Source organism: Anoplopoma fimbria, chromosome 19 (genome assembly GCF_027596085.1).
Source record: "Anoplopoma fimbria isolate UVic2021 breed Golden Eagle Sablefish chromosome 19, Afim_UVic_2022, whole genome shotgun sequence".
Classification (NCBI taxonomy): Eukaryota; Metazoa; Chordata; class Actinopteri; order Perciformes; family Anoplopomatidae; genus Anoplopoma; species Anoplopoma fimbria.
In genome coordinates this window covers 26502562-26511805 of record NC_072467.1, presented here as the reverse complement: position 1 = coordinate 26511805, position 9244 = coordinate 26502562, and positions in this window count along the sequence as shown.

Here is a 9244-nt window from a genome sequence, read left to right as displayed (position 1 = left end):
GTTGGATTCTGTCCATATTAACTCCCATCAATAACAAAGAAATCGGTCCAATCAAGTACGTTCAAACGGTTATTTGGTTTTTTTTTGCTGTAAATGCTCATTTAGTTCTTAATTTACTGGTGACGTGCTAAAGTTAAGAGTAAAGCTTTTAATAATGTTTGAAATGAAAATATGAAAACAATGTGACAGTGTGAATGGTTTTGCTCGTAGTGATGAACCTACAAAGAATGATCTGCTGAATCTGCAGCTCTTATCGACTTTACTTTACTGTTCTGGTTCACTCTCACAGCTCTCAAAGCCTCATTTTCAGAGAAAAAGCTGTAAGAAGCCAGTGCACTCGACCTGACAAACAGCGAACGGACAAAGTAAAAGACTAGCTGGTGAACATAGCCGAGCATTTTTCTGCTAAAGAGACAGATATTCCCTCAGGAGGTGGTGGAGACCAAAAACGGAGCTAAAAGAGAGATAACACTGGCTTGCATTCATCAGGTGACACAAACACTCCTAATGAATCATAAAGGTAGATATATAACTGATGGATGTCCAAATAAGCAACTGATGCTAACAAGATTAACATATTAGCTTTAAAACTGATATGTTAATCTTGTGTTCACAACTTGTGCCGTTATTAATGCGTACTTTTTTTTAAACTTTTTTTAATGTTTTGGCAAAACTTGAATATGGAGGAAATGATTAAATAGATCAAATATATAAAAATAGATATGGGACCACTTTACCAAACACTTTCATGGTCATGGTGTTACGCAAACACCTCGACCAAGTTAAAGAGCAACTTTACAACAAGCTGACCCGCATTTCACTGCCCTCTCTGGCCGAAAGTTTCAGGTCTTTTTCACCCGCCAGCAGTGATGTCACAGTGTACCGAGTACACGTCTACATCACTGCAGCAAGATGAGCCACTGGAGGTCAGCAAAAGCAACATTTTCTGTAACTCTTTACTCTCGTCTTTAAGGATGTAGCCAAGTATCCAAGATTATGTCGCCATTGTTTATCCCACCAGCAATTTAAAGCACTATTCGTCAGGCAAACATGGAGAGACCTTACATTAAAAAAAAAACAATACATGTTTTATAGTACATTGTAAGCTGCCAATGCTTGTTGCTCTGATCAAAATGTTTGTTTAAGATGTTTTTCTTTACCATATTTGATTAGAGTCTGAACACGGAATATGAACAGAGCCCAGGTGCCAGCTGCTTAAGATCAATAGATACAATTTGTGTCTTTGCTTTTTTTTTATTTATTTTTTTTAAACTTTCCGTTAGCTAACCTGCACAATGTGAGGTTTGACTCCTGTATTACATAACCATATTTAGCTGTATTAGGAATGATCTTGCATATGTTTGTTGTTCGTCCATCTGTCTGAAATGACAGAACTGCATTCAGTCGTTTGCTTTAACGACACATGCCTTGTTGTTTTTTAGCATGCTCTTCCATGTTTTGTCCCTTTAAAGAATCTTCACATCAGTTTGCCACCGGCAAAACAATTAAAAGTTTACTAAGAGAAAATTAAAACTTTTACTCTTAATTCAACCATACTTTTGGCTCAGAATTTGCATGAGGAATACAAAGCAGTGTATTTTTAGCATCTTTTGTACCCACTACAGTCAGCCAATCCATCGACTCCTTGCTGGACCAGCGGATGTGCTTCATGTCCAGCCACCGTCGGGCTAATTGGACCTCTAGAGGAATAATTAGGTGATACGATGAAAGCTACGGGACTTTTTGGCTTCACCAACAAAAGTCATTTTATTCCCTTTTGTGCTGCAGATCTTAGCGCTCTGCCGTCGCAGCAGGAGAACCGCCTGCACAGGGTAAGGCGGACCAACCACCATTAGTGTCAGCAAATTGCTCAAATCACTTTTTTTCCCATACAGAAATAGTTGAGGCTGAACATGTGCTGTTGCATTCACTACAAAAGGCAAATAGAAACAGTTTCAAGAGAAGGTTTCTTACTCAACCCTAACAAAAACAGACATTCCTTACGGGTTAGCTTCTCCAAGCTAACAAAACAAACAAAATGAAGTTAATTTAAAGTTATATATAGAGTTTCCAACAGTCCTCTAGTTGTTCTGACAACATGCTTCATATTTCCCATTCACCAACAAACTACTGCTAAACCTCTCCAAGATAATTATAAAAAAAAAATTGGGATAGCAGTTTTCTCTCCATGAATCCTGGCCAGTTAGCATAAACATTCACAAAAACAAAAAAACTATACTTCTTACAAGTACAATTTCAAAGCTATAAAATGCTTCTGAGCAGTTTAGAAGTCAGGTAAGCTAATGAGTCAGTTGGGCAGATAAAGCAGTTCATATTAGCAGTGGACAAAAGTTAGCTAACCCAAACCAAAAGGTTCAGTTTAGAAAAAGGTACGCTTACAGTTCATTTGAGAGTCAAACCAGAAGAACAGTTACGCTTATGAGCAAAAAGCTAAATCAAGCCTTAAATAAATGTGTTGGCACTACAGAAAAAAAGAAAAGATGCTAATTGAAAGTCGGCTAGAATCCTTTTTCATGGTGCTTTTTTAGCATCAATGCCTGTTTGGGCACGGACAGCAATTGTCTGATGACAGTAACGGGGCACGGTGAACCAAGGGCTCAAGTCAGACTGATGCTTGGTGCATAAAAAGCTTAGAAGGTCGTATCATTTTGTGGAACTAACAAGCGCGAAATTGCAATAGCTGAGGCCATGTATGGCCATGCATGCATTCACACACAACCTCACAAACACTCGATCTCCATGGCAAAATGCAAAAGGAACTCCCTGCTGAGACAAATGATGCCGCCTAAAAGTGTTTAAGAGTTATGGGAAGGGGCGGGGTCAATGTGAAGGGGGAGGAGCAAATGGTCACTAGGGAAAGTGGAATTCTGAAGGAGGACAAATGAAGCGTCCCAAAAAAAGTGTACTACAAATGGTTCGGCCATTGTATGTGAATCCATTAAGAAGTTATGCCTCTTTTTGTTTGAGGCAACTCTCACTGCCACACCCTCTTTTGCAAATTGGCGATCATAAACAAACACCTTCACACAATCACACAATTGACCTTCATGCCAAATTTCAGCGTCCGAGGTCGAAAACTTTGGCCGCCAAAGGGTGGGGAAATTTTGGTCGACCTACCGTCAGAGTGAGCTATAGAGCTGCTGGTAGCAGTTTAAAAGTATACAAATAAGTTCACAAGGAATTAATTGTAATGTCCAAAATAGTAGTTCCACTTTTGGAGGCAACATAGTCCAACAGAAATATATATATTTTTATATATAAAATGTCCTCCCAAAGCCCTGGAATCATTTAAAAGATTACAATGACAGTACCAATAACTGAACATCCTCTCTCGGGTTCCCATCTCTAGTTAAAACGGTTAGCTCTGTCAGCGCTGTTGCCATTGTTAGCGCTGTTAGGACAGTTAGCTTCTAGCTAACCGTCAGACATATCCATGTCCAGAGCCATGCATGCAGGCCAGCTGTATGGGTTGTGGGCCAATCATACTTGGCATTAAATCGAGGTAGGCTTGCACTGATTGGACAGAGAATGGATTGAGAGTAAATATCGTTTGACTAGAAAAGTTTCGATACTATTTGGTACCGTTTTGGTTGGTATCTTAAAAAAGTATTGATAAAAGATACCCATCCCTATAGTCTTCCATTCAAATTGCAATAATATCACTCAGGAAATACAATGCATTGTAAAACCAGCCCAATTGATAAAACTCACCAGATGTAGATCTGGAAGGACGTAGTCCAGCCTAGATTTGATCTCCAGTCTTCTGCTCAGTTATTTTGGTCCTCAAATCTCACAGAATTCCTCTTTTTCTTCTTTTGGACGAGGATCCAGCCCAAAAAACACCTGAACGCCCTTCCCTTCTCCATTTCAGCCAGCCAGGACTCAACAAAACTCCTCTGTCTACCTCCAAAAGAATGTTTCCTTCTCCCCACCCCAAACAATTCTCTTCCTCACACCTGTGATCCTGGAGCAGGTGACTCGACCAGTGTCAGCATAGGTGAAAAGCAATGGTGGGATGTAACTAGCATTTACTCAAGAACTTTGAGTACAATGTTGAGGTACTTTCTTGAGTATTTTCTTCTCATTCCACTCTTTACTCCACTACATCAGAAGGAAATTGTTATTCTTACTCTCTTGTATTTATCTGACAGCTTTAGTTACTTTACAAATCAAGATTTTTGCACACAAAACATAAAGTATTCAAGTACAGCTGAAATGGTTAGTCAATTAATCAAACATTCTTTGGAATATAAGGTTTAAGTAATATTTTAGTGCAAAAGCATTTCATGGTTCCATCTTATAATTTGGGACTTTTTGAGTTTATTATAGTGCAGCTGTAGACAGAAAAAAGGGGAATTAAATGAACTATCTTCATAATTTAAAACTATTAGTATAAATGTTGAGATTTGGACTGTTGAATTGACTCAATAAATATTATAAAGGTGTCACTTGGGCTCTGCTTAATTAATAATTTCTCAAAATTTCCACTACTTTTACAAACCAAACAATCAATAGATTTTTGGATATCATATTCAGCAGATTAATTAATAATGAAAATAATCTTTATTTGATAGTTAAAAATGAGCTCCAATCATAAGTTATAATAAGTAAAATAACAGTAAAATCCTGCTTTTATCAAAATGCATGAGTAATAATAATATATTTGTATAATAAATGCATGAGTAATAATAATATATTTGTATAATAAATGCATGAGTAATAATAATATATTTGTATAATAAATGCATGAGTAATAAATAATATATTTGTATAATAAATGCATGAGTGATAATAATATATGTATGTAATAAAGAATATCAGTCACAGGGGACATTTTTCTACTTTTATTACTTCAGGTGCATTTTTCTGATTATACTTTTATAGTTTTCTTGAGTATCACTTTCAATGTACTTTAACTTGTATCAGGGTATTTTCACAGTAATACTTACTTCACCTCTAATTCATGCTGTCAGTTTATCTTCGACAGCTGAACTATTTGAATCTGTTTCCAATTTTTAATAACTTGTGTGTCTGTGAAAGCAGATTTATATTGTGCTGCAGATTCGACTGCCTGTGGTGTTAATACAGTATGTATCTATATATGTGTGTGTGTGTGACGGGCCCCGCTTATGATCTACTAATGACAAATGGATGGAACGAGCCGGAGGAGCCCTCGATGGGGAGCCAGCCGTGTGAAGTCAAGTGCAAAATTGATATTTGAGGACAGCTGATGCATTGTGGGAGCCAGGTCTGCTCAGTGTCATTGGCCCGGTGTCACGGCGATGCTACACTGACTCTGTCTCTATCACGGCTCCATCCAGAGAGCAAAGTGTCTTTAGAAAATACTCCCACAGCTGCAGGGCGGATGTCCGCAGCGCGGCGGAGAGTTTAGACTGGTGTAAAAATGACTCTGAATCACCGAAGCGACTCAAATTAACGTTTGCATATAGATGACCTGGAAAACCGGTGTCACAGAGGCCTCTCACCCAGAAGATTGAGATTGAAGTAAGCCAACATGAAGATGAAGTTACAGATGTAAAACTGCAGGATTTTATTTTGAAAATAGAAGTGTTCTGCTCTACAACAAGATTAGAAACATATTAACAGTTTTTATTATCATTTAAAGATCATTTTCTGTATAATCTGCTTGTTTTTGTGTTTTTTTAAGCTTTTTAATCAGATGACAATAATTGTGACGTCTGCTGAATCATTTTACAAACATTATGCAACAACTTTTGGGCCATTTTAGGTTCCCAAATAATTCAGCAACTAATTTACAAATGTGTCACTTTCAGTGGATTAAAATGACTAACTATGTCATAATATTGACTTCAATTCAATTAAATTACACTAAATTGTCATAATACTTGTGCACAAAGCATGATTTTAATAAAGATTTAACCTGCTAAAAATGCAATTAAACAATGATTGGCTGTATATCGTTTTTTGGTTTCGATCTAAGTAGACGGATAACTATAAACAGTAAAACATATAAAATATAAATTACTTATAAAACACTATTTAATTTCCATTGGACGCCAGAAACCATGTTATGTTTCACCCAAAAGATCACGTAACATATTTCTTTCTGTTATTAAAACAAAAGTGGTCACACATTCTTTAAACATTTGTCATAATTATCTTGACGTAATAAGTCGTAAAATATGAGCGACAGTAATGTTCTATATGACAACATAAAATGCTATCTTTTGTTTCATCCATCTCTTTCAGTCCGCAGTGGGAGTACATCTTTGCATGTATAAATAACAATAAGTAACCGTAAAGTGTTTCTCCTCTGAACTGAACGATGGCACTAAATTAAACCTTGTTTTGTTGTTTTCTTCCAGCTGATAGAATAAGAACGCGTTCGCCGTCTGGATCCTTCGTGTTTCCTGCGACACTGAACGATGAAACACAAAACGTTTCATTCATCGCGGTAACACAGGACCTTCCGTTCTGTGTGGATTTAAAGCAGGAACCTGCGGCGCCGGACGCTTTCCTCTCGGGACCAAAACAACAACCAGCAGCCTCCCTCGGGCGGCCATGATGGATGGCGTCGGAGAGCAACGGGACACGTCTCCCAGGAGGCCGAGCGTCTCTCTCTGCAGGTTAAACAGCACTCAATACAGAGCTGCTCCACGGACATCATTTCTGACGGTTTAGAGTAAAGTCTGTTTGGACAATATCAATAAACACAGAAACACGGTGTTAAAAAACAAGATATTTAAGAAGTAATGATAATAACCTCAATGCATCAAATGACTGAAAAAGGTCAAAAGGTCATTCAAATTTAATTTCCTGCATTCTGGGGATTTTTTATGAACCAATTCATGATTGAAATGTCTTTATTAATGTAAAGAAAAACACAAAATATAATGAAATATAATGCAGGAAGTTTCTCAGTCATCCTTTAGCGCTTGTAAATGTTAATGCCATCCCTCCATCCTCTTTTTGTGTGTTTTCTTTTGGGGAAGTAACCTCTTTAAATGTGGCTCATACATTCACCTCAATGATACATTTAATTCATTTGAATTCATTCATAAACCCCTATACGCTTATAGCTCACATGTTACGCCCATGTTCAAAACTCTCTGCAATGATGAGAAAAAGTTGTAATATTACGAGAAGAAAGTCATGTTTGTATTTCATGTATTTCAAGCAAATAAATGGAATTTACCTGGCAGACGAACTCACTTGGCATGCTAACGTTGTCTTTGTTAGCATGTTAGCGTGCTGGTGTTAGCATTTAGCTCAAACAGAGCGGCTTGCACGACTTTTGGACTCTTTAACTTGTTTATTTGTATCAATCCATTTTGTCTTTTTGGTAGTTGCTTCATACGTTGAACTACATTTGTTGTAAAAGTTATTTAAAAAAAACTGTTGAACGGTTGAAAAAAAGACTTTTCCACGTAAAAAATTGAGAAATAACTAAAGAATTAAATGCACAATATACTAAAAAATATGTAGAAATATGTAGAAATATTAGATCAGTTCTTATATTTATATATAAATAAATAAATCATCCACCACGCTGCAGTTTGGTTTCACTCCATCATTCCTTGACTGTGATTGGACGAGCAGCAGCTCACCCACACGTTATTTATTGATGTGATTTTATTTCCATACGTGATGTGACATCAGTTCACATCACCGTACGGTCCGATGAAGGAAACATATTTCCCCTTTTAGTGACGGACGGACTGAACCGGCTCCTCGCTGGCCGGCTGTGAAGACCAGCAGTCAATCATTTATGTTTGCTTCAGGTCCATTAGCACATTTTCACTGAAAGAGAGGAAGGAAACAGCTGTTCAGGGACGGAAACATCACAGATCTAAATGTTTAGGCTCTTCCTTTCATTTCTTGCTTTATCTAACATCTTCCTTCCTTTCCTTTCTTTCCTTTTTCCCTTCTTAGCATTATTTTCTTCATTTCCTCTTTCCTTACTTTTCTTGAAGCCAATCCTTTCTTTCCTTCCTCTCTTCCATTCCTTTTATTTCTTAATTGATTTAATTTCTTCCCTTTTACCATTAATTGCAATCTTTTATTCCTCCTTTCCTCCTTTTTACATCATTTCATGTCTGTATTCTTTTAATTTCTTCACTTCTTTCCGTTGTTTGCGGCTTTCCGTTGTTTGCTGTCATTTATTCCTGACTTCATTCCCTCCTTTCTTCATCTTCCTTCCTTCCTTCCTTCCTTATACCCTTCTTATACTCCCTCCTTTCCTTACTTGCTTCTTTTAGTTCTTGCTTTCATTTCCCTCTTCCATTCCCATGCCCTCCTTTATTTCTTCCTATCATTTCTTCCCTTCTTTCTGTTCTTTGCACTTCTGTCTTCCTGCCTTCCTTTCCTCCATTCTCTCTTCCCTTCCTTTCCTTTCAGTAATTCCTTCCTCCTTATTTCCTCCATTATTGATATCATTTATTGTTTTCCTTTTTCTACCTTTCTGTATTTTCTTCTTTACTCCTTTCTCACTTTAATTAATTTCCTCACTCTTTCCATTTGTTATTTTCTTTCCTTCCTTCTCTCATTCCTTCATTTTCATTTGCTCCATTATTGCTTTTACTTCTTCCATTCCTTTTATTTATTTTCTGTCTTCCTTCATGGTATTTCTTCCTCCCTTCATTTTAGTCCTTACTTTCCATTCTTGTTATCATTCATTTCCTCCCTTTCCCTTGACATATTCTTTCCTTCCTTCCTCTCTTCTATTCCTTGCCCTCTCTCCTTTTTATTTAACTTAATTTTCACTTTTATTTGACACTTTTTCCATTTGTTGCATTCCTTTCTTCTTCCATTTCTTCTTTTCTTCCTTCTTTGCATTCATTTATCCCTCCTTCACTTCCTTCCCTTCCATTTTTTGCATTGCCTCCTTCCCTTCCTCTCTTCCATTTTATTCTCCTTCCTTCCTTTCCTCCTCCATGGCCCCTCTGTCTTTTCTTCCACACTTTCCTCCGTCTCCACATTATTCTTTTCCCTCTCAGATATAAAATCAGGTTTAGTTTGATTCTGTTTTGAGTGATTCATTGTCGTGAAGTCATTCATTTGCGACGAAGAAGAAGAGAGGTAAATCTCCTCAGTGCTGAAACTCTCACTGTGTTGGTTTCCCGTGTGACGAGTCGTTGTCAGACATGAAAATAAAAGATGCATTCATTCATTATATATTTATAGCAGTTATAGAGAATACATGTTTCATGGAAACGGGAGAAATTCAATTACAACGATCTGA